Source organism: Oncorhynchus tshawytscha, linkage group LG03 (genome assembly GCF_018296145.1).
Source record: "Oncorhynchus tshawytscha isolate Ot180627B linkage group LG03, Otsh_v2.0, whole genome shotgun sequence".
Taxonomy (NCBI): domain Eukaryota; kingdom Metazoa; phylum Chordata; class Actinopteri; order Salmoniformes; family Salmonidae; genus Oncorhynchus; species Oncorhynchus tshawytscha.
Window position 1 is genome coordinate 66,186,828 of NC_056431.1, and position 6,755 is coordinate 66,193,582.

The window sequence follows — 6,755 nt, forward strand, 5'->3', positions numbered from 1 at the left end:
TTTTTACTGTACTGCAAATACAGTACTGTAGTGTACTACTGTACTGGAATGAAAGATTGTGTACTGCAGTTACTGTAACATATTACTATACAATTCTGTATTGATATGCTGGAGAGATGGGCCATAGTCTACATATTGTAAAAATTCTGTACAGTATAGCAATTACCTGCACATACTGGAATTGTTGCTCCTTAACTCTGTTTGAATTCCTTTCAAAAGGCACACAGTACAGCTGCTTTGTCCTTATTTGGGTCTTCTGAACGATCCGGTCAATGGTGGAAATGCTGACACTGTCAATTCCTTGGAAAACTACCAGGTTTTCAACTATTTGGGTTTGAATTTCCCTCAAACAGATGGCATTATTGACAATCACCATATTCTCCAGGGCAGTCTCCTGCTCAGCTGTGAGAAGTCTCCGCCTACCTCCAATACCTCTCAGTCCTGTAAAAATTAAATTTGACCATTACTGACCTATGATCAGCCATTACTGTGGTTAAAAACTACACTGAGAACAAAGTGGAGATTCAGTCTATATGAACAACAACATTACATGTATCACAGTAGCAAAAAGACAAATTACCCGTTTTCCCTTCTGAAAGTACGGACAATGGATGCAACCATGTAACGGCTTAGGTTGGGTTGCACTAGCTGTCCAGGTTCTCTCATAGTCCTCCCATGTATGAGCACATGATAAACTAGGGTGGCACGGATTTCATCTGAGATTACTTGTCGTTGTTGTTGTTGTCGTCGTCCTCTTCCTCTCTCTTGTCTTGCAACTTGGGCATTGTTAGGATCCATTGTTCCAAAGCACACGGACACGCCTAGGCCCTATTTATTGATCCTGTCATTCTGATGGGTGTGTTAACCATTTATAGGCTTAGTGTTTGCACCTGGAGAAAGGTGTGCTCTTTGAGTTTAGGTTGTAATGACTTGAGTTAATTATACTGAGAGCATGTGTTTGGTGAAGGAATATATAGTGGAATAATTTATTTGGCTACTTGTGTAAGGTTTTGCAGAAAGAGTTTTGAATATTGAAACGTGTGGAAACAGGTGAATAGTGTTTACGGTGAAAGGGAAACGTGTGTGTTTTTGGGAATGACTTGTGTTTTTGTGCGATAGGAACATGTTTTGTGATTAAGCAATTGAGAAAAACTGTAACTTTAGAAGTGTATGTAAGAAGAACCAAGTTAGCTACCTAGACAATTGTTTGCATGTTAGTTAGGGATAGCTTGTGTTAGTGATGTACAAGCTAGGCCTATTTGAAACACATCCATTTACTGGTCACATTTATTCCCACCAAATTCATTTGCTTGAAAACTTCACAAAAGCTTAGTTTTGGAGTCAAAGATAATAATTCCACAATAGTTTTCATTTTTCAAATGGGTTTATTTGTTAATCATTTTATTTCAGTTTACTAATTCGTTTTTTCATGATTAGTTCTCATTTTAGTTTCAGTTTAAGTTTACTATATTAAACTAATGCACCACTGGGACTCAGGAACGTCTGGACACTGGACAGGGACCAAAATGTAGGCGTTCATTAATAATAGATTATTACTGGCACACAATCTACTAACCACAACAGACAGTCAATAACCAAGCCATTTTGTGTTATAGCTCTTCAATAAAAGAGTAAGCGGTCTATCTTTACATAAAAGCTAAGCACTGACTAAGGACTGACTGTGGCTGGGTCATGAGCCTGGGCATTGGGCAGGTATGGCAGTATGGGCTATTTAGGTTGTAGGCCTGTGACAACTCGTCCTGCAATAAATGTTGATTACTTGGTTCATACCTATCACCAGGGCCAGCTCCAGGCATAAGCAACATAAGTCGGGGTCTCAACTTACTATTGAGAGTTAGAATAGTAGAATACTGAAGGTGCAAGTTCGATTTTTGGTTCTTTATCAGCAATATTTCTCTTATGTCATCACTGGCAGTCACTCAATTAGCCATGTCAGCTAACAATTTTAAGCTTGCTAGACTAATTTACCAATCTATCTAAACTTAGTAGTAATCTAGGCATACTACCGACAGGGTACACAGGGCATGTGCCCAGGGGCCCTGACCTCCATGGAGTCCCCATTGATTGTGTTAGTCACTCTCACTCAGATATCATTAACATTGCATAAGTAATGGCAAAATGTATAGAAATGCAGGAAATGTACTTTAAAACTGAAAACAATTATCTCCATCACATGGCAAAAGGGGTAGAGTTGAAGAAAATGTGCTGTAAAACTGGATACATTTTTCTCTCCGCCCCATGGCAAAAGTAGAATTGCATGAAATTTGATTTAAATTGCAACATTTTCTCTCCGCCCCATGGCAAAATGTGTAGAACTGCAGAAAACATGCTTTAAAATTGCAACATTTTCTCTCTGCCCCATGGCAAAATGTGTAGAACTGCAGAAAACATGCTTTAAAACTGCAACATTTTCTCTCTGCCCCATGGCAAAATGTGTAGAACTGCAGAAAACATGCTTTAAAATTGCAACATTTTCTCTCTGCCCCATGGCAAAATGTGTAGAACTGCAGAAAACATGCTTTAAAACTGCAACATTTTCTCTCTGCCCCATGGCAAAATGTGTAGAACTGCAGAAAACATGCTTTAAAACTGCAACATTTTCTCTGCACAGTAACTTTGTCAGTGTTTCACCACTACCTTAGATAACATATGGTCCCACTCTACAGTGTATAAAGCACTCTGATTGTAGTGTTATACATTTAGAGTGTTATTGTAACACTTCACAGTGTAAAAAGCTGCATTAGACATCAAATTTAAAACTGTGGCGTTATTTAAACTCACAGCGTTATTTAAATTCAAAACTAGTGTTAATCTAGAGTTAACTCCTATTAATGTTATGCAAAACGGTTACAGTAAGTGATTTTGGGTGTCGTTTTAACATTATATGGTGTAAAGCCTCATTTCCTTATTTCACATGGTACCTTTTCTTTGAGTGAATTGTAGAGTTTACCACCCATGACTGTATTTGTTAATGACATAGACATGGTTGTTGAATGCTTTCCTTTTAAAGACCCGTGGCTTTCACCAAATGATTACCTAGGTGAATGTTATCATTAAAAATTGTATTTTATGACAATATATTACATATATCATAAGACCTTACTTTCATGGCCTAGTTTTTACCCTACCAGAGTGGTGTTAGGAAAATCCTGGTTTACAAATGACAGGCCAGATCAGGCCTGCAAGTCACATTATGCTAGCTGGCAAAGTTGATGTGTAATTCCTTTTCAGCCAGAGTTGGGATATCCAACAGTTGGAATTTGTGATCATCTGCAACCTGCATTTGGAATGAAATCTGGAAAAGGAGACTACCTAAACCATTTAAAACGGAACAACCATTTCTGCGATGGGTGCAATAAATCTAACTAGCTGATTGGATAAGTTTAGAGACATTTATGATACTTATCTTTGTGTAGCTTAATATTAATCAATCAATTCATATGCAAAAACACAGATACAGTTGAAGTCAGAAGTTTACATACACCTTATCCAAATACATTTAAACTAGGATTTTCACCATTTCTGACATTCAAACCAAGTAAAAAAAATCCCTGTTTTAGGTCAGTTAGGATCACCACTTTATTTTAAGAATGTGAAATGTCAGAATATTAGTAGAGAGAATGATTTATTTCATCACATTCCCAGTGGATCAGAAGTTTACATACACTTAATTAGTATTTGGTAGCATTGCCTTTAAATTGTTTAACTTGGGTCAAAAGTATCGGGTAGCCTTCCACAAGCTTCCCACAATATGTTGGGTGTATTTTGGCCCATTCCTCCTGACAGAGCTGGTGTCAGGTTTGTAGGCCTCCTTGCTCGCAAATGCTTTTTCAGTTCTGCCCACACATTATCTATGGGATTGAGGTCAGGGCTTTGTGATGGCCACTCCAATACCTTGACTGTTGTCCTTAAGCCATTTTACCACACCTTTGGAAGTATGCTTGGGGTCATTGTCCATTTGGAAGACCCATTTGCAACCAAGCTTTAACTTCCTGACTGATGTCTTGAGATGTTGCTTCAATATATCCACAATTTTGCGTCCTCATGATGCCATCTATTTTGTGAAGTGCACCAGTCCCTCCTGCATCAAAGCACCCCCACAACATGATGCTGCCACCCCGTTCTTCATGGTTGGGATAGGGTTCTTCAGATTGTAAGCCTCCCCCTTTTTCCTCCAAACATAACGATGGTCATTATGCCCAAACAGTTCTATTTTTGTTTCATCAGACCAGAGGACTTTTCTCCAAAAAGTACGATCTTTGTCCCCATGTGCAGTTGCAAACGGTAGTCTGGGTTTTTTATGGCGGTTTCGGAGCAGTGGATTTTTCCTTGCTGAGCGGCATTTCAGGTTATGTTGATATAGAGACCCGTTTTACTGTGGATATAGATACTTTTGTACCTGTTTCCTCCAGCATCTTCACAAGGTCTTTTGCTGCTGTTCTGGGATTGATTTCACTTTTCGCACCAAAATACGTTCATCTCTAGGAGACAGAATGCATCTCCTTCCTGAGCGGTATGACGGCTGCGTGGTCCCATGGTGTTTATAGTTGCGTACTATTGTTTGTACAGATGAACGTGGTACCTTCAGGCTTTTGCCAAAACTATAGTTAGTTAACAAGACATTTGTAGAGTGGTTGAAAAATTAGTTTTAATGACTCCAACCTAAGTGTATGTAAACTTCCGACTTCAACTGTATGAAAAACAATACTAAAAAACTACCTGCATAGCATGGGCTCTAGTGTCGCAGCGGTCTGCATCACAGTGATAGAGGCATCACTACAGACCCTGGTTCGATTCCAGGCTGTATCACAACCGGCCGTGATTGGGAATCCCATAGTTCAGCGCACAATTGGCCCAGCGTCGCCCGTGTTAAGGTTTGGCAGGGGTAGGCAGTCATTGTAAATAAGAATTTGTCCCAACAGTTTTTCTCGATTGCTTAAACACGAAAACTGGTTCCTTTAGCACAAAAACCCATACCCTTACGTCATTACCAAGAACACACACACATTTCCCATAACTGTCCACACGTTTCAATATTCAAAACTCTTTCTGCAAATCCTTACACAAAAGTGGCCAAATAAATCATTAATTGCATTCATTCACCAAACACATGCTCTCAGTACAATTACCTCAAGTCATTACAATCTAAAATCAAAGAGCACACCTTTCTCCAGGTGCAAACACTAAGCCTCAAAATTGTTAACACACCAATCAGAATTGCAGGATTAATAAATGGGGCCTAGAGGCATCTCCATGTGCTTTGGAACAATGGACCCTAACAATGCCGAAATTGCAAGACAACAGAGAGGAAGAGGGCGACAACAACAACAACAACAAGTAATGTTAGATGAAATCCGTGCCACCCTAGTTTATCATGTGCTCATACATGGGAGGACTATGAGAGAACCTGGACAGCTAGTGCAACCCAACCTAAGCCGTTACACGGTTGCATCCATTGTCCGTACTTTCAGAAGGGAAAACGTGTCATTTGACTTTTTGCTACTGTGATACATGTAATGTTGTAGTGCATACAGACTGAATCTCGGTGTAGTTTTTAACCACAGTAATGGCTGATCATAGGTCAGTAATGGTCAAATTTAATTTTTACAGGACTGAGAGGTATTGGAGGTAGGCGGAGACTTCTCACAGCTGAGCAGGAGACTGCCCTGGAGAATATGGTGATTGTCAATAATGCCATCTGTTTGAGGGAAATTCAAACCCAAATAGTTGAAAACCTGGTAGTTTTCCAAGGAATTGAGTGTCAACATTTCCACCATTGACCAGATCGTTCAGAAGAACCACATAAGGACAAAGCAGCTGTACTGTGTGCCTTTTGAAAGGAATTCAAACAGAGATAAGGAGCAACGATTCCAGTATGTGCAGGTAATTGCTATACTGTACAGAACTTTTACAATATGTAGACTATGGCCCATCTCTCCAGCATATCAATACAGTACTTTATAGTAATGTGTTACAGTAACTGCAGTACACAATCTTTCATTACACAATAACATTCTTCAACAGGATGGGGAGCCAGGGCAACCAGAGCAAGCCTAATATGTTGTCATTTAGGATAACGTGAGTTCCCATCGTCTCCTCTGGTCCGCACCTGGTTCAATGACCACCCCAGGTTCACTATTTTTTTGCCAGTATATTCCCCTATCCGATTGCTTAAATTTTTCTCAGCATGGCGGTGGAGAGTATATGACAGCAACCCTTACACACAGCAAAACCTCCTGGAGGCAATGGTGGACGCCTGTGGTGATGTGTCTGTGGAGTCTATCCAGGGTTTTCTAAGGCATTTTGCCCACGCTGTCTGGCAAGAGCAAACGTAATGTGTGACTGTGATGAGATATTATGGTCTGACCCAGACCTGAGACGAGATGACGAGAACACTGATGCTGATGCTGAGTAACCTGTACATTTTCTGTATTTGGAAATAAAGCTTTTGGAAAATGGGTATTCTATTGTGCATGGACTCTTCCTTACGTTCCTTATGTTTTTATTAACACATTTTGCTGTGTACATACATGGACAAATGTGTAGAATTACAGGAAATTAACTTAAAATGTTCTCAACTCTCAAGAGGGGGGCCACAAAATGTTATTTTCCTCGAGGTGGAGGGAAAACAAATCTTGCTTAGGGCCCCCAAAATGCTAGACCCGGCCCTGCCTATCATGTCCAACGGGGAAAACTCGTTACAGGCTGCTCACGTAGGAGCGCAGGGGAAAGTC

General features: G+C 40.0%; 1 long non-coding RNA gene across 1 annotated transcript in view; it reads right to left on the minus strand.

The window, feature by feature from the left end:
• LOC112247093 overlaps positions 1-786 on the minus strand; it is a 1,733-nt gene extending 947 nt beyond the window's left edge. The window contains exons 1-2 of the long non-coding RNA XR_002953013.2: positions 581-786; positions 167-441 (exon numbers count right to left, since the gene is read on the minus strand). This is a non-coding gene — a long non-coding RNA (uncharacterized LOC112247093). The remainder of the gene's footprint in view (positions 1-166; positions 442-580) is intronic.
• Between the last annotated feature and the right edge of the window lie 5,969 nt (positions 787-6,755).